The 24,884-nt window shown below is 38.6% G+C and overlaps 2 pseudogenes; both read right to left on the bottom strand.

The window, feature by feature from the left end:
- The window catches only part of LOC119246468 (splicing factor U2AF 65 kDa subunit-like), a 134,853-nt pseudogene extending 127,352 nt beyond the window's left edge, over positions 1 to 7,501 (bottom strand).
- Positions 7,502 to 7,924: 423 nt separating this feature from the next.
- Positions 7,925 to 24,441, bottom strand: LOC119246467 (polymerase delta-interacting protein 2-like; annotated as a pseudogene).
- Between the last annotated feature and the right edge of the window lie 443 nt (positions 24,442 to 24,884).

Here is a 24,884-nt window from a genome sequence, read left to right as displayed (position 1 = left end):
ATAATGAATTATGCACACTGGCTTTTCTTTATGCCTTCGAATTTTCAAACCTACAGTGTTTTCTTTAGAAAACATATTTCCCCTCTACTTAGAACTAAAATTCCCTGCAGCCTTGGGTGCTACTATTAGATTTATTCTTGTCTTGACACCATAGACTGCAAGAGTGAATTCTAATTGTAGAATTTTAATAACCAGGGAATAGGCCACAGAAGTGCCCCTGCAGCTAAAATTGTGATTATAATGTGATTACAAACAACTACTACATTTGCACATGCTATGATCTCAATCCAAAAGCCCCCAATCCTTAATTTTACCTGACAGCTCCTTACATATCCCTGAGCATTTTGCTCAAACAGCAAGCATGCTTGGGAATATGTGCATTATCAATGAACATCACCCACTTTGGCATGTAGCAAAAATTGAATATTTGACTTCTGAAAACATTATTTTTCCAATTTTACATATGAGATGACTCACATTTGAAAATCAAAAGACACTTAAGTACATATAGAATTCACTGCCAAACCTGATTCCCTGGCAGGATTTCCCAGCCATACCTACTACTAGATTTTTGCACAGAACCCGGAATGATTTGCATTTCACTTAAGTAAACTCCAAATGTTTAAGTTTATATGAAAACATTTCTCATGTATATTCTCAATAATTTGTTGATCTTTTTAAAGGCATTTTAAAACAAAATTGTCCCCAAAATGTAAAGCTATTAGTTGCGCCCTCCTAAGACTCTCTCTTTTTTTTTTTTTTTTTGGCTTCTTCTTTCCTCTTTTCTCAAGTCCTTGAAATGATATAAAAGGTTTTTCACCTTTTTATTTTTTTATCTTTTATTTTATAAATTTTTTTACATCATTTTTCATTTTTGCACAATGTATGCATTTTGTCTTGGTTATAGTCCCAGACAATTCCCACCCCCCTTGTTTTGTTATCCATTCAACTCAATTCACCCACAATAGTTTGGCATCTGGGCCAGTTTTTTTCCTGCTGTATTTTCTTTCCATTCCATGTACCAGCTGTATTGGTATTGATCTCTGACTACATCTCTTCTCTCTGTTGATTTTAACTGCATAGCATATTTTTAAAGAATTATGCACTTCATTACAACAATCTTTTTTTAAAGATTTTTTTTTATTCATGCACAAAAGAACTGAGGTACAGGCCAGAGTGCGGGAGGTGAGAGGATCCACCAGAGACAGAGTGGGGAGCAGAACAGGCAGATCAACTGAAATACATACACTGCTGAGGGGAGCAGCGGGCAAGACAGGAGAGGTCTGCTGCACCATGTAGGTAGCTCCCTGGCTGGATGGAACTCGCGCTGCAGAGGCTACAGATTACTTCATAGTGCTGTGCTCAACCCCTTGCACCTCCAGGGAAGCCCCTACAACAATATGTTTCATTGAAGTAACATTACATTATATCATTATATAAGTTTGAGGTGACCATCATCAAAAATTAATGTGTTACATACATAAAGCTCACTAGTAAAAGCCCAGTTCTGTCCATCACATATCTGTCCCCTTTGTTCTAATTTGCTACCTCCTTACCCCCTTCAGCATTTTTCATATTTCCTTTTTCTAGTCATGCCTTTTGTGCTAATTCACACTGTTCTTTCTAATTGTACTAGTCTCCTTTTCCTCTAGTTTCTACACATTCTAAACCATTGCTGCTAATTCAGAAAGTTCCTAAATTTGAAAACTGATTGTCATTCTTTTTCTTAAAACTATCTGTTGCCATTGTGTATATCCCATGTCTTTTTAATCCACTCATCTTTTGTAATCTCTCACTCTCTGGAACTTGCCTTGTTTCTGGAACTTACTATAAATAGTGCTGCAATAAATATATAGGAATGCATATATTCTTTTGAATTGGTGAGGGGTTTCTTTAGTTAATTTTTCAGTAATGTTTTTTGAGGTAAAGTTGGTTTACATAATTGTATCTGCTTTGACAATTATAGGTTGAAATCTCTGTAAGTACATGTTTTCATACCATATCCAAAACCATCCCCCCAAGAATCCTCCACCATATTCCATTGGGCCTCTTCTGTCATCTACTTCTACCCCATGTCTCCCCTTCTGGTTGCCTCAGTTGTGCAGTCAGATGTCAAGGGTTTGTTACTGATTTGGCTTAGTCTGACCCTTCCTTTGGTTCATCTATAGTCCACATATAAGTGAAATTCTCTGGTATTTGTCTTTCTCCTTATCATTTATTTCACTTAGTATTTTCCTTCCTAGTTCCTTCCATGTTGTCACAAATGGAGAGTTTAATCTCTTTACAATGTCAAAGAGTGTTGGGAGCCTGCTGCCCTAAAGGGAGCTGGAATGTTAGGAGAAGACCTGTTTACTTTGCATATGGAGTTCCAGAACGTTGCACATTCTGCAAACAGAACTTCTTCCCAGAATTGACTCCTGTTCCCTGAGGACATGCTGGTTTGTGCACATGTTCCCTACTAACCAGAAAAACATGTTTTCAGCAGTAACTTATTAATTTGTATAAGCAAAACAAAATTGCATGCTATTTTCTTGTTCCTTTGTTCATATCTTCTATAAAAGCTTGGGCTGGGAGAGTGAAAGACAGAGCTCCTCTCGATGGCTCTCCCCAGCTTCCCCCCACTGCAAATTCATTTAGATGCTGAGTCTTCATTAATGGCAGAGAACTTCATCGCTGTCCTGTCTGCAGCAAAAGAGATTATCTTTTTAAAATACTTTTTATTGCGTTAATATTGGTTCCCATAACTGTTTCCATTACAGACATATAGGACCATCCCCTTCAAGCATTTTTGCCATGGGATGAACCCATAGTCCATCACCATAGACCCCATGCTCCTCACCTTCTTTTCCTCATCCCTTACGTTCTGCTTCCCCTCCGCCTCTAATTGTCCCCATTCCACAGTCAGCTTTCAAGAGTTAGTGTTTTATTTGGCTTTATAGGACCCTTTGTTTTGTTATTCTATATTCCATATATAGGTGACAAAATCCAGTATTTTGTGCAACATAAACTGGTCACAGAGGGGATGGGGGGTATTAAAGAGGGGAGAGAGGAGAGCAGGTGATGAGGTATTGGCAATGGAGTTCGGGTGGAGCCTAAGTACATGAGGAGTTGTACCCATCAAGTTATATAGTTATGTAAATGATTAGCAAATCAATAAAATTCAAAAGGAAGTGGAAAAAAGAGTTCATCTTTTTTTTTTTTTATAGCTGGATAGTACTGCAATGTATATATACCCTATTTTTCTGATCCACTCCTCTGTCTTTGGGTACTTAGGCCGTTTCCAGAACTTAGCTATAGTAAATAGGGCTGTAATGGACACATGAGTACATACATCCTTTCAAATTAGTGTTTTTGAATTATTTAGGTAGATATCTGGGATTGGAATAGTGAGGTCATATGGTAGGTCCGTTTTTAATATTTTGAGAAACCACCATACAATTTTCCACGGGGGCTGGACTAATATATATTCCTATCAGTGTTACATGAGGAATCCTTTTTCTCCACATCCTCACCCACGCTTCTTGTTTCTCGCCTATTTGATGTGGGGCACTCTCACAGGTGTGAGACAGTATCTCATTGTGGTTTTCTGATTTGTATTTTTCTGATAAGTGATGATAGTTTTTTTCATGTGCCTGTTGGTCATCTGTATGTCTTTACAGAAACATTTATTTAGTTCGTCTGCCCTTTTAGATTGAGTTCATTGTTTTTTTTCCTTGTCAAGTTGCATGAATTCTTTATATATTTTGGATATCAGTGTTTTGTCAGATGTGCTATGTGCAAATATTTTCTCCTATTTAGCAGGATGTCTCATTATTTTATTTTTTATTTTTTTAAAGATTTATTTATTTATGCATACAAGAACTGGGGTACAGGCCAGAGGTGTGGGGAGGTGAGAAGATTCACCAGAGACAGAGCGGGGAACAGAACAGGCGGTTTGACTGAAGTGCACTGCTGAGGGGATCAGCGAGCAAGACAGGAGAGGTCTGCTGCGCCATGTGGGTAGCTCTCTGGCCGGCCGGGGATCGAACTCATGCTGCAGAGGCTGCAGATTGCTTCATAGTGTGGTGCTCAACCCCTTGCGCCACCAGGGGGTCCCTGTCTCTTTATTTTATTGATACCTCCTCTGTGAAGAAACTGTTTAGTTTGATGTAACCATATTTGTTTATATTTACTTTTGCTTTCCCTTGCCATTGGTTATGAATCCCCAAATATGTATCTGAAGCCAATGTTGTGGAGTATTTTACCTCTTTTTTCTCCAATAGTTTTGGGTTTAATATCTGTATCTTTAAGTACATTGAATTAGTTGTTGTGTTAGTATAGCGGCAGGTTGGCACAGAGCAGGTTTTCTATGACCCAAGCAGACAGGTAAAGGAGGAGAGTCCTGGAGCTCTTGGTGGCTTTTATTGAGTTTACCAGGTACCAGCAGGCAGGGGTGCTGGGGGGAAGGAGGTGGGCAGAACGCTGGCAGGCCTCCCGGCCCTCGGCGAATTTTCACTCTTTCTGGGCTCTCCGGCGTTCTTTAGTGACCTCTGCTTCTCCTCTGTTTCTGCTCCCGTTCCCTTCTGGTTCCATTCTCTTGCTTGTACTGGTCCTTCATTGTGTTCTGTTTCCTTTGGCATCCTGGTCTTATATGCCCAGTCTCTTGGTGCAGGTGCGCCCACATATGCACGCTCACACCCTATTTCAGGTGTTCGCCATCACGCATGCATTTAATCTAATGGCAGGAGGGCAGAAAAGCCTGATACTTTACTTACCCTACAGGTTCCAAGAAGGTCTGGGAGTAGCTCGGATATTATACGAAGCACCTGCATGGGAAGTTCTCCCTGTATATGTGGCCAACATGTCCTCCACTGGTCCCTGTAAAATTGATTACCCTTTGATCCCTTTGAAGTCCTGTTCCCCCTAAAATGAATGTCCTTTGTTTCCCCTGGGCCCTGCTTCTCCTACCATTGTCACATAATCAATCATTCTTGTTCACTATGGCTGAATAAAGAGCAAGAACACTGCCCACTGGGTAGTGTGTGGGTAGAGTCTGTCCACGACTCATCTCTCGGTGTGTCCAAGGGAATGTGCTGGCGTATCCTCAGCCACCAGATCTCCAGTAGCTTCACATGAATATCAATATTGTCTGTTCAGTTTTTTTTTTTTGTTGGTTTTTTTTTTTTTTTTTTTTTGGTGGGACCTTCGCCGGTGGCCGGGGATCGAACTGGCGCTGCAGAGGCTGCGTGCAGCCTCACAACCCAGTGCTCAACCGCTGCACCACCAGGGGAGGCCCTTTATTCAGTTCTTTTGAAGAATGCAAATGGAACCTTGATGAGGATTGTATTGAATCTGTTTATTACTTTGGATAGGATGGCAATGTAAATTTTTAAATTTTTATTCTTTAATCCATGAGCAGGAATTTTTTTAAATTTTTTGTGTTTTTTTTTTCTGTCTTCCATTTATTTTAAAAATGTCTTATAGTTTTCATTGTATAGGTCCTTCACCTCTGTTAAGTTTACTCCTAGGTATTTTATTCTTTTCATTGTAATTTGAATGGAATTGTTGTCTTGATTTATTTCTTGCATATCTCATTCATTGCATATAGAAATGCTACTGATATTTTCAGATTGTTATTGTGCCCTGCCAATTTACTGAAATTGACTTATTATTTCAATTAGCTTTTTAGAGGACTACTTTGGGTTTTCAATGCATATTGAAAACATGTCATCTCCAGACACTGATAGTTTTACTTCTTCTTAACCAACTTGGATTCCTTTTATATCTTTCTCTTGCCTGATTGTTCTAGTTAGGACTTCAGTGCTATGTTGAATACTGGTGATGAAAGCAGACATCTTTGATTGTGCTCATGCTGTTCCCTGTCCCTGTAATGACTTCTGCTCTCTCTCAGTCAAGGTCATACCAGTATTTCAAAGACAAATCCCGGAGACATATTCTCCTTCGAGTCTTACTCCCTGCAAGTTAATTCCTTTATTCTCTTGATTCACAATGCACTTTGTGTGAACTTCTCTTTTTTTACTTTTCAGATTCTGCTTTTAATAATTGCCTGTCAACTCTAAATTTTTGCTTGTATCTCTCTCCTCTTCTAGACAGTGAACTATTGACTGAAATAACTTCATATTCTTGTCAACTTATCCTAAATTAGCAAATATTTAATAAATATGCATTTTTAATTTATTTTTAAGATTTATTTATTTATGCATAAGGAGCTGGGGTATAGGTCAGAGATGAGGGGCATGAGAGGACTCACCAGAGACAGAGCGGGGAGCAGAACAGGCAGACTGACTGATAATCCACTGCCAAGGGGAGCAGCCAGCAAGCCAGGAGAGGTCCTGTGTGCCGTGTGGGTTTCTCCCTGGCTGGTGATCAAACTCATGCTGCAGAGGCTGCGGATCACCCCACAGTGTGGTGCTTAACCCCTTGGGCCATCAGCGAGGCCCCAAAAATCTTCCCATTTTAAAGGGACCAGTAAGTCAAGAAACTAGGTGTGTACACACATCCCAACATTTATTATGTGAGCCAAAAAGTACACAAATGCAATGTATGGAATTTAGAGCAGTGGCTTTTTTTTTTCTTTCTTTTCCCCCTTTTCAAAGAGGCCTCAACTCACTGCCAGGCAGATAAAGAGACTGCACACTGGTGGGAACAGACCAGGGGTTAGCTCTGAAGTTCTGCCTAGAACTATCTAATGCCATCCGCCTGCACAGGAAATGAAGGCAACGTCCTTGCTAGTTCCCAGCATATGGAAGCTGCTATATCAGCACCAATGTATGGAATACATCTGGATTAAATGTCAGCACAGAAATGAAGCTAGTAATGAGATATCTGGCTAAAGAGGGCACTTAAATGAGAATAAAGTGTATCAAAAAGTACAAACACAGCGTGGGAGGGTGAGAGGATTACACCAGAGACAGAGCAGGCAGACGGAGTACACTGCTGAGGGGAGACAGCGGGCGAATCAGGAAAGGTCTGCGCGCCACGTGGGACCCTCTGCGCCAGCGCTGTAGAGGATGTGGGCAACTTGGATCAGCCCAGCTCTCTAACCGCCTTAGCTGTGAGTTCTTGCTTCCATGTTCACGGGCTCATGACGAGCTCCCCTTCTTACGAATGAAGGTTCCATTACACATTGTCTCGTAATTTATGTTCCATTCCTCTCACTGTTCTGTTGGGGTGGGGAAGAGAAGGAGTAGGGAAGACAGACTGGGGGGGGGGAAGGGAGGGGGAACACACAAGGAAAGAAGTTGTGAACATTGCTGAATTAATCACACCACTAGGGGGAGCAGTGGGCATAGAGGACAGGCCCGCTGCACCTTACGTGGGTTGGCTCCCTGGGCCGGGTATCGAACTCAGGCCATAGCAGCAGTAGCACTGAGCCTTAACCCGCTAGGCCACCGGGGAGGCCCTTCTCACTACCTGGCTTTAGGTCTACTAGTACTTCTAGAGGGAGCGCGTCTGCTTTGGCAATGGTGAGGTGATGTAAACGCCTCATTAAGCTCGGCATCCGCAGGTGTAGCCCATGTCCTGAGAGCGCAGTGAGGGGTAAACAACGCAGCCTGGTGTCTGCTCATTGGGAGCCTGCACTCAAGTTTACAGTCAGTGTGGCCCCTCACCGCTGCCAGCAGGTGCTAATATGCACTGCGAATACCCGTCAGGGTGGGGTGCTGACTAGCATGCACAGCCAGGAACGCCCGAACAGTCTGCATTTTGTGGCAGGGCCTGGAGACGACCGTGGACACGATTTAAAGATACAAAGTGGGGCCTCCCCTGGCGGCGCAGCGGTTGAGCGCTGGGCTGTGAGGCTGCCCGCGCCTCCGCAGCTCCGGTTTGGCCACCGGCGAGGGTCCCACAAAAACAAAACACAAAAAACAATGTGATTTTCTCTTTTTTCCCCAAAAACACTTTGTGGTTGGTCTGGGCGCCCGCCTCAGCGGCCTCGTGGACGGCGGGTGGGACCGCCGGGGCGTGGGTTGGACCAGACGTTCCGACGCCGCAGGGCCCGCACCAAGGTTCCCGGGGACGCTCCAAAGGCGAACCCGAGGGGCGACAGGAGCGCCCCGGTACAGGCGAGCCCCCCAGCGCCGGGTCCCAACGGCAGCGGCTCTGACACCAGAACTGGCCGCACGCGCCCGACTTTAATATACATGCATTTTAATTTAATATGTCCGTTGACCTTTATGACTCTGTTTCTATGTGAAACCTCAAAATGAAACTGCTATAAGGCATGCATGAAATAGAACAGTCATAACCCAGCAATCTCATAACCGAGCACTCATCTCTTTGTTAAAACTACTGCGTATTCAACCAACATTGGCTGCCTAGTCATTAAGGGTCAGGTTGGCAGCTTCCTCACCAGGGTGTACAAACATTCTGCCAAATAATCAAAGGAAATAAAACAATTTTTTTTTACTCTTAACTCTTTCAAGCATGTCATTTACAACAGAAAATTCAGTAATATCAGACATACATCTGAAATCAATGGCAACTAAGTTTTTCCCCCATAAATGAACCTACAATATTCATGGATAAAACATAGAGCATTGAGGGAAATCTGAAATGCAAAGACTGCCTATGGTCAGATGTAGTTAACTTAGCTTTATTTTATCCAGGAAAGGCCTGACATTCATGTCTTCTCATCTCTATTGCTTTTCAGGGAAAAGTGAGAGATCTGGAGTCATCAGCTCCCTCAGAGCAGAATATACCCACGCGCTCACTGGAAACTTTCAGGGAGATGTGGCAGCTCCATTGGAAAGCAGCCTGCTCTGTGGATAACACTGTTACCTTCCTACCACCTGTCACCCTCACACTGCCACCAAGGTTTCCCGATAGACTGAATATCCTCCAGTGTTGCTCCTGGAACTGCACCATGTCACTGTCATGCCGAGGTTTTGCAAATCAATACTGTGGAACCACCAGTAGACTTGAGAATTCTAAGCTTCCCTCATGCCCATGTAGAAGGTGATAACGGTGAAGGGGATGTTCTCTGGTGTTTCCCAGTGAGCATCGTAGAGCTTCACCAGCCAGAGCTGATTCTTCCCTTGATAGGCTTATTAATGTTTCTGGAGCTGCAAAATGGATGTTATTGTCAGGTCAAAAGAAGAAATCATTCAGAGCTCCTGTTGGATGGGAACCTGATCAGTGGTGGAGGATGTCTTCCTGTCTCACTCATTGCAGGCCTCTGAGGGCAGAGAGAGCCCAGCTGTCTTCAGGGTTAGCTGAGAAAGTCCAAGCTTCTGTCTGAGTTCTCTGAGATATATGTTGACAGTCCTGGGCATCAAACAGCACCTGATAGTATGAGTTTTGCCTTTTACCTCCCGGGAACCACGGCCAGTAGGGTTCTCTGCCTTTTCAGGAAGCCACATCATGGCAATACAGTCTGGCCTGCCTAGGAAACAAGTAGCCAAAAACACTTGACAAATTGCCAAGACTCACTATTTTCTGTTCTGTTTTGACACCTCATACACACCACCTGTATCCAAAACTTTGCCTTTTGGTCGGTTTCAGTATGAGGGATGCCCTTGTGTTGTTGTGACCCCTGGCAGGAGGGTGCCAGCTCTACATGCCAGAGAGCAGCCTTGGGCCCTGAGTGCTGATCAGTATGCTACCAGTTCTGGCCGCTGCCTTGGCCAGGATCTCCTCAGCTCCTTATTTTTTCTTTGTTTAAAGGCCGTTTAAAAAGTTAAAATCAAAATACTAAGATTTGCTCCAGCTCACCACTGTCAACACAGTCTCTCTCTCTCACACACACACATATACACGGCTTCAAACATTTAATTTGGATCAACACAATCACAGATATAATTGCACATTCACATCACAAATCTTTCTGATAAGGGAAAAGAAAAATTATCTTTACTTTTTGCTAATATTCCCTAAAATCATTTCAAATTGAAGTAACTGTGCATGATATATCACAGTACCTATTATATAAAATTCAGTGTAGGCTCCTGAGGTGAAAAAATAAAAAAGAGTAAGTGTAATGACCAATTTCATAAGTTTGGTTTGCTACCTATCTGTTCACAACAGGGGAGAATCAGATTGAGTTTCCAAATAGAGCTATGCCAGCCATCAGAAATATGTGGCAATAAATTTGTGTCCAACCATTGTCTCGTTAAAAATTCTGACATCCAGTGCAGTTGATAATAGTAACCACATTTACATCTATTTTACTGGGAAGAATTTTTCAACTTAGTTTCACCCTTAGTCTATTGGGTGAAGACATAACACTATATGAAAATGGGGTTACAAACTCTTTTGTAAATACTCCCCTAAATGTAATCTCCTTAGAACCAAATCTAATGAAAACTGCAATTTGGTCAGTGAACTCCAGGAAACACATCTCTAAAACAGCTTTCTATCTTTTAACAGACATAATAACCTTGTAAAAACTACAAGAAACTAAACTAGGAAAAATCTGAAAGGTCAGGTTTTCCTATGCTACCAAACAAAGAATTCCATCACTGAGATAATTTTGAAGTTACATTGCTTTATCTGTAAAATATCGCTCAGAAATGGTTCTTTCAATTTGAAAGTACATGAAATTTTAGAGCCACCCACTTAAAGTCACACAGGCATTTTATCATTTACACATGACGTGTGATTTTTTTTTTTTTTTGTGTGTGGGACCCTCGCCTGCGGCCAGGAAAAAAACTGGTGCTGCAGAGGCTGCGGGCAGCCTCACAGCCCAGCGCTCAACTGCTGCGCCACCAGGGGAGGCCCGGCATGTGATTTTATATATAAAGTTTTTACCATTAAATTGATAAAATCTTGTTCCAAAATAAAGTCCTCTTCTTCTCTAGCCTATGCACAATTATATTTCACATTTATTATATATTTAAAGATTTTTGATGTATTTAAAGTAGTATACAGATACCTATTTTAATCTCCTTGGAGCTCTTAAGGTTTAGGGACCTTATATTTAAAATGCAATGCACTGTTTCTTTCTCTTAGTCTATTGAGGTGATTCTTCAGAATAATGCATTGGGGCCTCCCCTGGTGGCACAGTGGTTGAGCGCTGGGCTGCAAAGCTGCCCGCAGCCTCTGCAGCACCGTTTCGATCCCGGGCCACCAGCGAGGGTCCCACATGGCGCACAGACCTCTCCTGCCACGCCCACTGCTCCCCTCAGCAGTGTATTTCATCAGTCTGCCTGTTCTGCTCCCCGCTCTGGCTCTGGTGAATTCTTTCACCCTCCCGCGCTTCTGACTATACCCAGTGCTTGTATGGATAAATAATCTTTAAAAAAAATAATAATGCATTGTCATTTTTTAATATGCCCATGCTTTAGTCCATTCCCAGTATGGTTGGTAGATATCTGGCTATGATTTTATACTTTGGACACACTTGATAGCTATAAGTGCAATAAATAGCCCATGTGTTGCAGAATTGGTTATACCTAAAATGAAAGGTGGAAAGCTATACTCTGTTCATAGAGATGAGACAGGGAAGGAATCAATATTTAAGAATGAAGTTCTGACATAATGCAAGTGGTAATTACTATGCTTATCAAAGCATAGTAATTTGTAGCCATAACCAAATTTTTCCTTAAAATCAAGGTAAAAAGTTGATCACTTTGCCACTATCTAGACAGATGGTCTATTTAACTAATATGTAAAACAAGGAATATTGAATAATTGTGTTTTTTCTACTAAATTTTGCTAATTGTTGTCTCAAGTGAACAAAGGCTACTACTTAACATTACGTTTATAACCTATTTCTTTTAGTAAGCAAGCTTGTATTTTTTATGATGTTGATTTGCAATACAAATATAAGATTTTTTACCCCCATACAATCTCCCTATAAGCTTATAGGGAGATGTAAGACTTTTTGCAAGGCTTTAATGTGAAAATGAAATCTTATTTTATTGTTATTTGTTGACAGAGCTATAAACAATTTCTTTTAAGTGAAACTTGTCCCCCAACCCTGTATTTGTAATTCTCAAACATAATATTTTTTTATGAGAACATAAAAGTACTATATAAGAAAAATAATATTTATCTTCCTTTGAGCTATCTGCTAAAACCCCAGGTGCTCATTGCCATTTTCTCCATCTCATAACCAATTACCAATAACTACTTCCATCAATGGATTCAGGGTGATCATAGGAATCAAGTATTACCTAATAATTCTAGTTTTGATTTTTACTGAAACAAATTTTCACCTCATTGATAAGGAAAATTAACTTTTTAAAGGGATTTTTTATAATTTAGTGTGTATGTGTGTATGTGTGTGTGTGTGACAAAAAGAGCGTGTGTAAAAAAACTTGCATGGGCAAGAACCATAATTTAGGAGTAACTAACATTGCATATTGAAACTATTCATTAGAAATTCACAGTGAAGTAAAAGTATAATAAAATATTGTCACTCATCCTTCCTCAAGCTTTAGGGTTAAAATAATAAAATTAGACTCTTATTATATATAAATAGTCTCTTGGAAAGCTAAAATCAAATGTGAAACAATATGGGCCTTACGAAAAGTTTTTTTTTTTCTTTTTTAAAGATTTATTTATTTATTTATACAAGCACTGGGTACAGTCAGAAGCGCGGGAGGGTGAGAGAATTCACCAGAGTCAGAGCGGGGAGCAGAACAGGCAGAAGGACCGAAGCATACTGCTGAGGGGTGCAGCAGGCGGCAGGAGAGGTCTGCGCGCCATGTGGGACCCTCCTCCGGTGGCCAGGGAGCAGCTGGGCATCGAACCGGCGCCGCAGAGGCTGCAGGCAGTTTCGCAACCCAGTGCTCAACCGCTGTGCCACTGGGGAGGCCCTAGGAAAAGTTTTCTACGATTCATTTCTGTCAAATGAAGAGACGGCGAGAACAACAAAACAAACAAAAACAAGTGCCAATAATCATAAGAAAAGTCTAAAAAGTAGTGCTCTGACTACATCTACGTGATTAAATATCACCCCTGGCTAACTTGCATTTCTATGAAATGTTGCAATGGAATAGATCCCTGACATCCAGAACAGTGTTTACATATTCTATTGATGGAAACAACAGGACAAACTGTAGATTATAAACAAGCCAACTAGTTAGAAAACACTCCATCCAACAGTCTTGAATAGTAATGGCCTAGTGGAGAGAAACAATAGCTTGTCAGGGATCTACCCCTAACCTGATCATTAGGAGCCTAAATCCTGAAGGAGTTAAGCAGAATCATCATTAAGATGCTTGCAAGGTACATGAGTCAGTGATTTTAATACCAGGAATTACCATTAGTATTAAATATACATGAAAAGCCTAGGTGGTTTGGAATAATTGGTCAGGAACGAGTCAAGTCTTGTGACTCATGAGCCATGTAGCCAAAACCAAATTTCTTATCTCCTCTGAGGCACAGTTCCTTCAGTTGTCAAAGAGGTACAAAACAGATGCCACAAATGGTTTTGTGAGGTTCCAGTGAGATGATGTATGTTAAATTCCAAGTACAAACCTTGACTCAGAAGAAACATTAACCCAAAAAAGGAATTTATTTACCTACCTTCGTGCTTTTGAAACCTGAGCTATGAATTTCTGTGTAATCATGCTTTTTACTTACATTATTATATTACTAGGGTATTTACTTATATTACTAGAGTAACACAGTGCTACCCTAGCATTAGGTGCTCCATAAATACTTAATAAAAATTAGTCAATAAATTATATCAGTTAGCTAGCTATTCTGCCTCCAACTATTTCAAGCCATATTTGTCAATGAATTAATTTAGGTTTGATTCTCACTATGCCACTTACTAGCTGGCTATATGACCTTGAACAAGCTACCTAACTTCTTCAAATTTCTTTTCTCTTCTATGGAAAATGAAATTATCAAAATTATCTATTTTATAGGATTTTTGTGCCAACTAAATGATAATGCAAGCAAAGTATCTATTAGTGTCTGGTCATAGCAAGTTTACAAATCTGTTGGTTTTACCACTGGTCCCGGAGTATGAGAGCTCTGTGAACTAAAGCTTGTAAAAAATAAAAACTAAATGACATTGGATCAAGGATCAATTAAAAAATGCTGACAAACCGTATAATTTCTTTTTCTATTTTCTATTAAGATAACATTGGTTTACAACGAATTATATGATTGTTAGTTATAGGATCACCCCCTTCAGGTGTATGTTACCATGCCACATCCACCATCAATGCACTCAGACTCCTCCACATAGACCATCGGGCCTCCTCCCCATTTTACATCCCCTCTACCTGTCTAATAACCTCAGTTCTATAGTCAGACTTCTAGGGTTTCTTATTGGTTAGATTTATCCGACCCCTTGTTTTGTTTCTCTATATTACACTTATAAGTGATACCATCCAGTATTCATCTTTATTTTTTGGACAATTTTGCTTAGCATAATTCCCTCCATTTCCATACATGTTGTTGTAAATGGAAAAAATTTAACTTTTTTTTTATAGCAGAGTAATATTCAATTGTGTATATATAGCATATCTTCTTAATGCACTCATTGATATATGTCTGTTTTTTTTTTTTTCGGGACTGAGAAACTGTTTCTCCAGGTGTGGTCCCAACCATTTTGTTAAAATGCAGATACCTGACCCCCAGCCCTGACCTCCCTAATCAAAATCAATTGGAGAGAAACCTATGAATCTTCATTTTTATACCCTAGCCTCAAGATTCTTCTAGATTCTAAAGATCTAGAACTACTAAAATCCGGCAATGATTGCAGTGAATGTAGGTTTGATAATGCAATCCTCCTCTGCTTATTCTGCCATGGATTTCATTTGGCTATGACCCTTCTGCTTTGTTTTTTCATCTTCAGAATGGATATGACTTTTGAGCAACTTACCAAGCACAGCTCTTGTGAAGGTCCTATGAAATCATGTATGTGGAAGCCCACTAACTCCACGACCATGGACACACCCAGCTCCTCCTAGGACGTTCCATGTAGGATCCAAGGGGGCCTGGCCCCTTAGGCTGTCTCATCCTGTGAATATAGCCCAAGTATTTAACATGGATGCATTGCTGAGTAAGTGTCATTTCAGTTCTGTTGTCCATTCTCCTCCTCCCTCCCACACCTCCTTGTCTAATGCAGGAAACACTCAACAAATTGTAGGGGTGTTTTGTTACATGTAAATAGAATATATTAGCACACTCCATTAGATGATATATTTTTATACTTAGATACACTGCACAAACATTAACCCAGCTGTCAAAAAAAAAAACAAAACAAAAAACCAAAACTTTACTTTTTGAGTTAAATAAAATTATCAAATTTAATATTAAAACTAATAAGCTATTGCTAGGTGAAAGTGCTAAAAATATAATTGACCAGTAAGTATGAGAAATGAAAAAAAATGGATTAAAAGTTCACCCCTGCCCATAGTCATTTCTAAATGCATTTAAGTGCTCTGATAAAAATCAACCTTCAGGGTGAAAAAGGAAATGAAAGCATTTTAACTTCATTTCAACCTTATCTATGAAGGTCATCTTTTTTTTTTTTTTTGTTCTAATACTTTAGCTAACAGCAGAAAAGAAAGGGAATTCTCCACAATGTTATTTCAATATATTCCTTGATTCCAATTAATTTGTGTCACCTGTACATGTACCCATAACAAAATTTCCTCACCTTGGGGTTTTTCACCTAAAAGTTCTGTTTTCAAAATAACTGTTTTATCTAAACTTTTTTTAAAAAAAGATTTATTTATTTGTGCATACGAGAGTTGGGGTACAGGTCAGATGTGTTGGGGGGGCGTGAGAGGATTCACCAGAGACAGAGTGGGGAGCAGAACAGGCAGACTGACTGAAATACACTCCTGAGCAGAGCAGCGGGCGAGACTGGAGAGGTCTGCTGCGCCATATGGGTAGCTCCCTGGCAGGCCTGGGATTGAATTCGTGCTGCAGTGGCTGTGGATTGCTTCATAGTTTGTGTCTTAACCCCTTGTACCACCAGGGAGGCCCCCTTTAATCTAAACTTTTTTTAAATTAATAATAAATTTTATTTTTATATTCCCCATACAATTTCAACCCCCCATTCTGACCCCAGTCCCTCCCCTCCTGCCCCCCACCTCCCAAAAAGTGTCTCTGGTTCATAGTTTTTTGTTGACTTTGATTTTCACTTTCTTATTCATTTTCCTGGTCCATTATTTAAGTTTTCTAGATTCCTGCTATGAGTGAGACCATCCGGTATTTTCCTTTTTCTTTCTGGCTTATTTCGCTGAGCATGATCCCTTCCAGCGCCATCCATGTTGCTGCAAATTGCATGTGTTTATCTTTTTTAAATGCTGAGTAATATTCCATGGTATAAAGAGCACCTGCACCCCTATGTTTATAGCAGCACTATTTACAATAGCTAAGCTTTGGAAACAGCCCAGATGCCCAAAAATAGATGACTGGATCAAGAAGATGTGGTACATATATAACTTTTATCTAAACTTTTAACGTGAGGAGAAAGTGCTGTTGGCCATCTCTAGGCTTTTCTCTCCTCTAAGGGGAAAAATAAAGTGTCTGTATATCAATAGACCTATATTTAGAGAATTAAATAAAAAAAACTTATTTTCTCATGAGGCAAAAAATAGAGATATGTTGGTAAGAAACAAGTTGTGTATACAGTGACAGGAAGTTGAAATTTAGTCCAATTATTGTATAATCTGGGTCACGGCATGACTTAGTTCTCAAAGAGAAAATGGGGACATTAAATTATGAGTTATTAAAGAAGAGTAGATAAACCTATACTAAAGATTCAGGCTTCCATATGGTTAATTAGATCAGTGTCAATATAGAGAATTTGTAATACCGTTGGAAAATTAATTAGCATAATTTACTACAGTAGCACATTTGCAAGAAAAAACAAACCTTTTAGATACATAAAAATCATGTGCTAAAATTTAGCATTATTTATGACAACCAACTTAGTAAACAAAGAATACTTTTTAACAAGGAAAATATCTACAAAATCAAGAGCAAACATACTTAAATGGAAACATTAAAAAATAATTTACTTGTCTAGACATACGTCAATAGCTGTTGCACATTGAACATATGCTACTGTTTTACTGGCTTCAGTATCTAAACAATGGTGATTGTTATCACTATTTCTTTTCAATATTGTACTGAAGATACTAGTCATGTGCTGTAAGGCAAGAAAATAAAGTTATAAGATTGGGAAATATTCTGTAGAGATACTACTCAAAATAAATTAAGGATAAATCATAGAATTAAGTAAAAAGTTCATCAAGATAAGTGGATATAAAAATCTCTATACAAAATTGAATTCCATTTCCATATGCCAAAAACTAGATGAAAAGAATGTACTTTTGAAAAGACATTCAAAATTATACTAAAATACAAATTATACTTATTAGAAAATGTACCTTTGTGGAGAAATTATAGAACTCTATTGAGAGAGATTAAGTAAGATTTAATAAATGGTGATGCTACAGACTGAATTGAGACCCCCCCCCCACCAATATATGTATTGAAACCTCTATCCCCAATGTGACTGCATTTGAAGAATTAGACTTTAAAGAGAAAATTAAGGTTAAATGAGGTCATAAGGAGGCTGGGGCCCTAAACTTTTAGGGGACTGGTATCCTTGCAAGAAGAGGAAGAGATAGCAGATCTCTGTCTTTCTCTCTCTTCCCCTTCCCCCGCCCCACTCCATGCATCTATACACAGGAAATGTCCCCCAGACTTGTATGTGAAAATATTTTTTTTTTTATTTAAGCCACCAGTCTTTTTTTTCATGGCAGTCTTGAGAAGACTTAGAAGGTAAGATATAATATGTTCATAGGTCAGAAGACTGAGAATAATATAAATATCAAATCTCCTCAAAATTATCTATAAATATGTTTTTTCTTCATTAAAATGCTTATTTTGAATCCCTCTTATGCACTGAACACCATTTAGGTGAAAGGGGTACAGTAGTGAGCAAAGCATGGAAATCACTAACCTCGTGAATACTACATACTAGTTCCTAAAGTACAGCGTCAATTATTTTTAGGACACAGAATCTGGATTTTGAAAACTTCTAGGTTTAATAAAATTCCAGGAGAAAATATCATCAGGTGTTTTTTTGGTGAAAATTAATAATCTGATTTTAAAATTTATATTCAAGTGCAAATTTCCAAAAATGGATAGAACACATAAAGAAGAAAAACATGGTAGGACAACATGCCTAGCCAGGTATCAAACATTATTATAAAACTGTATCAAGTCAGCATATTAAGTCAATGCTAATGAGCTAGACAAATTGATAATTTTGTAGAATTTAACAGAAGTTTAACAGAATAGGGAACCAAGAAAAAAAATTCTTATATAATGAGCTTTCAAGATTAGACTTTTCAATAATGTTGAAGCAGGAAGTTAGTAAGTGTGCTACCTGGATTCTGCTGCTTGCTGAAGCAGAGAGTTGCTGTGGTCTGCTGCTTGCCTGTAGTAGTAGCCACAGCTACCTTGACCCCCTTCACAAACAATAAAGAAAGTCCATGTTGGATCAGGTGACAAGCTTCTGCATATAAACTATATAAAACCCTGCTATTTCTGCTTTTTGGGGCTCAGACTTTTGGGAGCTATCCTACTGAGACCCCCAGTGTGACAAATAAATCTCTCTCTCTCCCTCTCTCTGAGTGCTGCATTATTTCTCTAGGAAATTGCCATAACATTGTTATGGCAGTTGTCTTATTAGATGTTTACATTTAAATGTACAGATTGGTGATTGGAGCAAAAAACCCTACAAAACCCAACTTTCTGTTTTCTCCAGGAGTCTCACCTGAAATTCAAAAGATATACATAGATTTTAAACAAAGACTGGCAATAGATAGAGTATTCCTCAATACAATAAAGTCCACATATGACAGGCTCAAAGCCAACATCATGCTCTAAGATTCAGTACAAGACAAAGATGTCTACTTCCACTACTACTATTCAACATAGTATTGGAAGCCACAGCTAGAGCAATCAAGCAAGAAAAAGCTACAAAAAGAATTGGCAAAGGAGAATTCAAACCTTCATTGTTTTCAGATGGCATGATAATATACAAGGAAATCCCTAAAAACTCCACTGGAAAAAAAAATAGTAATAAATCAAATCAGTGAAGGGACAGGGTACAAAATAAATCTGCAAAAATGAGTTAGATTTTTTATATGAAAACAAGAGATTTGAAGAGAAAGAACTCCTGAAACAATTCCATTCACAAGTGTACCAAAAAGAATCAAATACCTAGGAGTAAACTTAACAAAGAAGGTGAAGGACCTATACAATGAAAATTATAAGACATTTTTTTTTAATGTAGAAAAGTAGAAGACACAGGAAAGGGAAAGATATTATCTGTTCATGTTTTGGAAGAACAAAAATTGTCAAAGTGGCTATCTTACCCAAAGCAATATACAGTTTAAATACAATCCCTATCGTAGCTCCTATGCCATTCTTCAAAGAAATTGGATAAACAGTACTGAAATTCATGTGGAATCACAAAAGATCCCAAACTGACAAAACAATAATGACAAAAAAGAAGAGAGGTGGTATCACACTCCCAGACTTCTAACTATACTACAGAGTTATAGTAATCAAAACATCTTGGACTGGAACAAAACAGACACATAGAAAAACAGAACAGAATTGAGAGCCCAGAAATAAACCCATGTTCACCTATGGACAGTTAATCTATGACAAATAAGTCAAGAGTATACACTGGAGAAAGGAGAGTCTCTTCAACAAATTGAGAAACTGGATGGCCACCTGCAGATCAATAAAACTAGACAACCATCTCCCACCTTACACAACAATGAACTCAAAATGGATTAAAGACATGGATATAAGACCCCAAACTCTAAAATACATTGAAGAAAAAAATAGGCAAAACACTCCATGACAGTAGCTTTGCTGATATCTTTGTAAACTAGTCTTCAATGGAAAGAGAAGCAAAAGCAAACATAAGCAAATGTTTTTGCATCAAACTTAAATGAGACTTCACAGTGAAAGAAAATATCAGTAAAACAAAATGGCATGCTACTGAATGGGAGAAAATATTTGCACATAACACATCTGACACAAGGCTGATATCCAAAATATATAAAGAACTCATGCAACTCAACAAAAACAAAATAATTGGCCCACAAAAAAATGTGCAGAAGATCTAAATAGACACTTCTCAAAAGAAGCCACACTGATGGACAACAGGCACATAAGGAAATACTCATCATCACTTATCAGGGAAATGCAAATCAAAATCACACTGAGATACAATGTCACACCTGTGAGAATGACTATCATCAAAAAGAGCAGAAACAACAAGTGTTAGTAGGGATTTGGAGAAAAAGTAACTCTCATGTACTTTTGATGGGAATGTAAACTGGTTCAACTCCTATGGAAAATAGTATGGAGGTTTCTCAAATTATTAAAAATAGATCTATCATATGACCCTGAAATTTCACACCTGGTTATCTACTAAAATGTACAAAAACACTAATTCAAAGGGATGGATGTACTCTTTTGTTCATTATAGCCCTATTTACAATAGCTAAGTAAGTGGAGCAGCCAAAGTGGCCAAAGGAGAGTAGATCAGAGTAATGTGGTACACACACACACACACACAAACAGACACACACACACACACACACGTATAATACTACTCAGCTATGAAAACTGGATGAAGTCTTACCATTTACAACATGCATGGAACTCTAAAGGATAATGCTAGGTGAAATGAATCAGAAGGAGAAACACATACCCTGGATGGTCTCACTTATATGTGGACTGCAGAGAAACATTACAAAGGTCATTCAAAGCCAAACCAGTAATAAACTCTTAACATCTGACTGCAAACCCGAGACAACCAGAGGGGGAAGGTTGTGGGGTAGGAGAGCGGGTTGGAAGGGGCCCAGTAGGACATGGGGAAGGATTGTTGGGGCACTGTTGGTGGACAGGGTGTCAAAGTACACATTTGTAGAGCTTTGAACCTATAACACCAGGGACAGATACAAAGATGCAAACCTACCTTATCTCAACAAACATAATTTTGGAAAAAGAAGATAATAAGAATATCTGCACAATTATGGGTAGGGGGAGATATTTGTAAGAACACAGAAAATATGTACCTAAATGAAATGATGTTTCACGTAAACTAAATTAAAATAAGGACACAAGTTCATTAAAAAATGTATCAATAGGGCCTCCCCGGTGGCGCAGCGGTTGAGCGCTGGGTTGCGAAGCTGCGCGCGGCCTCTGCGGCGCCGGTTCGATCCCCGGCTGCTCCCCGGCCACCAGAGGAGGGTCCCACATGGCGCGCAGACCTCTCCTGCCGCCCGCTGCTCCCCTCAGCAGTGTACTTCGGTCCTTCTGCCTGCTCTGCTCCCCACTCTGGCTCTGGTGAATTCTCTCGCCCTCCCGCGCTTCTGACTGTACCCAGTGCATGTATAAACAAAACAAACAAACAAACCAGCAAACAAATAAATAAAGCATGCCTCTATAAAAAAAAAAAAAAAATGTATCAATAAGAGGGTGAGAAGACAAAGCTCAAACTTGGAGAAGGATGATGTTTGTAAAACATATCACCAAGAAAAGAAACATATACAAAATATATTAAGGGCACTTAGAAATCAATATGAAAATTGGAAAACCACTTAATGAAAAAATGGGCAAGAGCTTTGAGTGTGTACTTCATAAGAGAGGAAAATTGAGAGTCAAATGCACATCTGAAAAGATGATCCTTGTCAATAAGATGTAGATGCAAATTTTATTCAAAAGGAGACGTCATTTTATGCCCATAAAGTTGTTAAAAATGTCAAATCTAAGATTATCAAGTCAGTGAAGATTTTGAACTACTGGTACATTTATAAATTACAAGTGGGAGTGTAATTAGTGTAGCTCTTGGGGAAACGGTTTAGCATAACAGTAATATTGAATATATCTATTGCATTGGATTCAACAGTTTCACCCTTAGGAATATATCCTAGAAAAAAGTAGTATTCCAGTCTACCAGAAGGTATATACAAAAACATTTATATAGCATTGTTTCTATTGGTAGAAAAAATAAACTGGAACTAGATCAAATGTCTTTTATTTCCTTTAAACTGAATGGTAGGAAAATAAGTATTTAGTGCATGCATTATTTTTCTTGTACTTAAAGTATATTCAATATTTAATAAAGCAATGAAAACATATCAGTGTTACTTTTTGGATAAATATAGAAATGATATATCATATATAGATTTACTGTTAAGAAGGAAACAAACCTTCTATTTTTCATTATGTGCTATTATGCTCTGAATTTGAAAATTTTCTAAATAGGTGTTTGCATTACTACTATATTTTATTCCATAGGATTATTTGGTTGTATATACTAAGCTATTAAATAACTCATTCTTTTGTGAAGACAAAAAAGGCAAATATCTATTATTAAAAAGAAAGAAGCCATATTTGCCTATGGAGCAGAAAGCATATGTGTAGTCACAAAGTCTCAACATTTTCACTCACTGCTCCAAGGTACACAGGGAATCAGACAGCAGTTATTTGACAGTGTTAGATACTCTAGACAGTTCTCGAGGGTGTAAGAGTGAAGGGACAAAGAATCCCAATAGCAGCCTGGCTGAGTCTTAACCTTTTGAACAGCTCCTTAGTTACCTGAGCAAAAAATCATCAGCATGGAAGGGCAACCATTGACCTAGATGCTGTTGTCTGTGAAAGGTTATTTAGGAACTGTGCATTCTGGCTCTGAGCTGTCAAAACACTGCCAATGTGTGGCCAGTGGAGAACATTTTGGAAGATGAGGGGGCAGAATGTGATGCAAACAGCCTTGTCAGCCAGATAGAAATGTGCCAAATAGTGAGCAGACAGCATTGCATGTTGTTGTGTATTACTTCCAGGATCCCCTGAGAGGCCAAGGCCTGGCTGGACTCCGGGTCTGTGAACTGCTATTGCAAAGCTGTCACAAAATTTAAACAGAATGTGAAGTCAGTGCATTTGACTGATGTTGGGAGTAAGAAGGGAATTCGAACTGACTATTAGCTTCACAAGTCTCTTACTGGGCTTCTGACTTGAGCAGAATAGAGGTACAAATGTGGTTGTGTACATATAACCTGAGTGAATAAACATACCCAGTTTATACCATTATTTTTGTAAAGGACTCTTCATGTTGCATTGTGTTTCTTTTAATTTGAATTTCTACTCTTTTCCTTTTCAGATTATATTTACTTTTCAGATTATATTTACTTTTTGCGTTTTTATTGAGAACTAATTTACAGGTGTGTTTGTATAAGTTTAAAGGTATAGAGCATGAATGGCTGATGTATATATATTCCAAGTTCTCAAATAACATTGTTACAGTTAACAAGTTAACATTATTTTGTTTTAACTCTTATGAGGAAAAAAAAATCCTCGCTGAGGTTGGTCATTATGGGAGGATCTGCTTTCCTCCTATGTTGTTTAGCTTAAGGTCACACTTTCCATGAACCAATTCACTCTTCTAAGTGAGGACTTACCATATTGTAAAATGATGACCACTGTAGTTTCAGCTAGCTTCGTCTTCTCGTATATTTACAATAAAAAGACAAGAAAAAAGAAAAAAGGAAAAAAGTTCTTTTGTGATGAAAACTCTTAGGATTCTTTCCTGTATTTCATACAGTGGTGTTAGTTATAATTCTATATTATATCCCTAAGTACTTATTTATCCCACAGCTGGAAGTTTGTAATTTTTGACTACCTTGCTCCAATTATATCATTATTAAGAAATAATATATATCATTAACTACCACAGGGATTTCCTACATGTGAATGTGACTTAACTCCCTGAATTTATATTCATAATATTTTTGTTTCTTGTTAACTGGGTCAGAGTTACATTACTTTTGGTTGTGCTTCAAAGTGTCCTTGACAAGATATGGACACAACCCAAATTCCCCCAAATAGATGACTGTATCAAGAAGATGTGCTACATATACACAATGGAATATTACTCAGCAATCAAAAAAGATAAACTCATGCCATTCACAGAAACTTGGATGGAGCTGGAAGGGATCATGCTCAGTGAAATAAGCCAGGAAGAAAAAGAAACATACTAGATGGTCTCACCTTTAGGAGGAATGTAGGACATCCAAATAAGGGATCAGGAAAAAAATAAAGAGTAATTATAATAAAGTAAATATCAAAATTAACAGGCAACTACAAACTAGGGACATTTTACAGGAAGAGTTGAGTAGGTTCAAAACAAGGGTGGGAAGAGCACAAGGGACTAGAGTGATGGTACACAGGTGAATTGGTGGTGGGAATTTCATGGGGACTATAACCAAGATGAGAAAGCATACATTGTGCAAAAATGAAGAATGATTTAAAAAATATATATATATATATATATAAAATAAAATAAAACAAAAAAAGTGCCCTTGAAAAGATATTACTTTTACCAGTGATGGTTACACTGGAGTAGTGTGTTCTTTTTCTCTGGATGGCATCTTGAGCCCTTAGCCACAGAAGAGAAGGCAACAGCACGTTCTTGGCACTGGACAGCATCATGGTAGATTGGAAAAAAATATCAGATTGTTCATAATTTCGCTGATTAAAAGTAGCACATCATACTGATAACAGAGTCAAATATATTGATCTTTAGTTGTTAGTATCTAAAACAAAACTATGACACAAAAATAAATCTATGGTAAACTTCTGAACATGTGTTCGCTTTCTAAATGCTAATAACTCAATCTTGTTGTTAATACAATCCCAACCCATAATGACTTTTTGAATTGTAAACTCATAAAAAGCAGGAGAGTGGCTCAGTGTCAGTAAGGTAAGACATTTCTTGTTAGACATTGAGAGAAAAGAAAATTACCGTGATGCCCCCGCCGCCTAAAAAAATTAAATGGAAAAAAGGAAGCTTGTCTCCTGGTCTAGTTGTTTGGTAGCAAAATATTAGCAGACATTATGCCAATAAAATGAAAAGCCTCTATTTTGTACTCGAA

The sequence above is a fragment of the Talpa occidentalis genome, unplaced genomic scaffold (genome assembly GCF_014898055.3).
Source record: "Talpa occidentalis isolate TD23 unplaced genomic scaffold, MPIMG_talOcc4v2.1 talOcc4.15, whole genome shotgun sequence".
Taxonomy (NCBI): Eukaryota; Metazoa; Chordata; class Mammalia; order Eulipotyphla; family Talpidae; genus Talpa; species Talpa occidentalis.
This window is presented reverse-complemented; position numbering and strand designations above follow the sequence as displayed.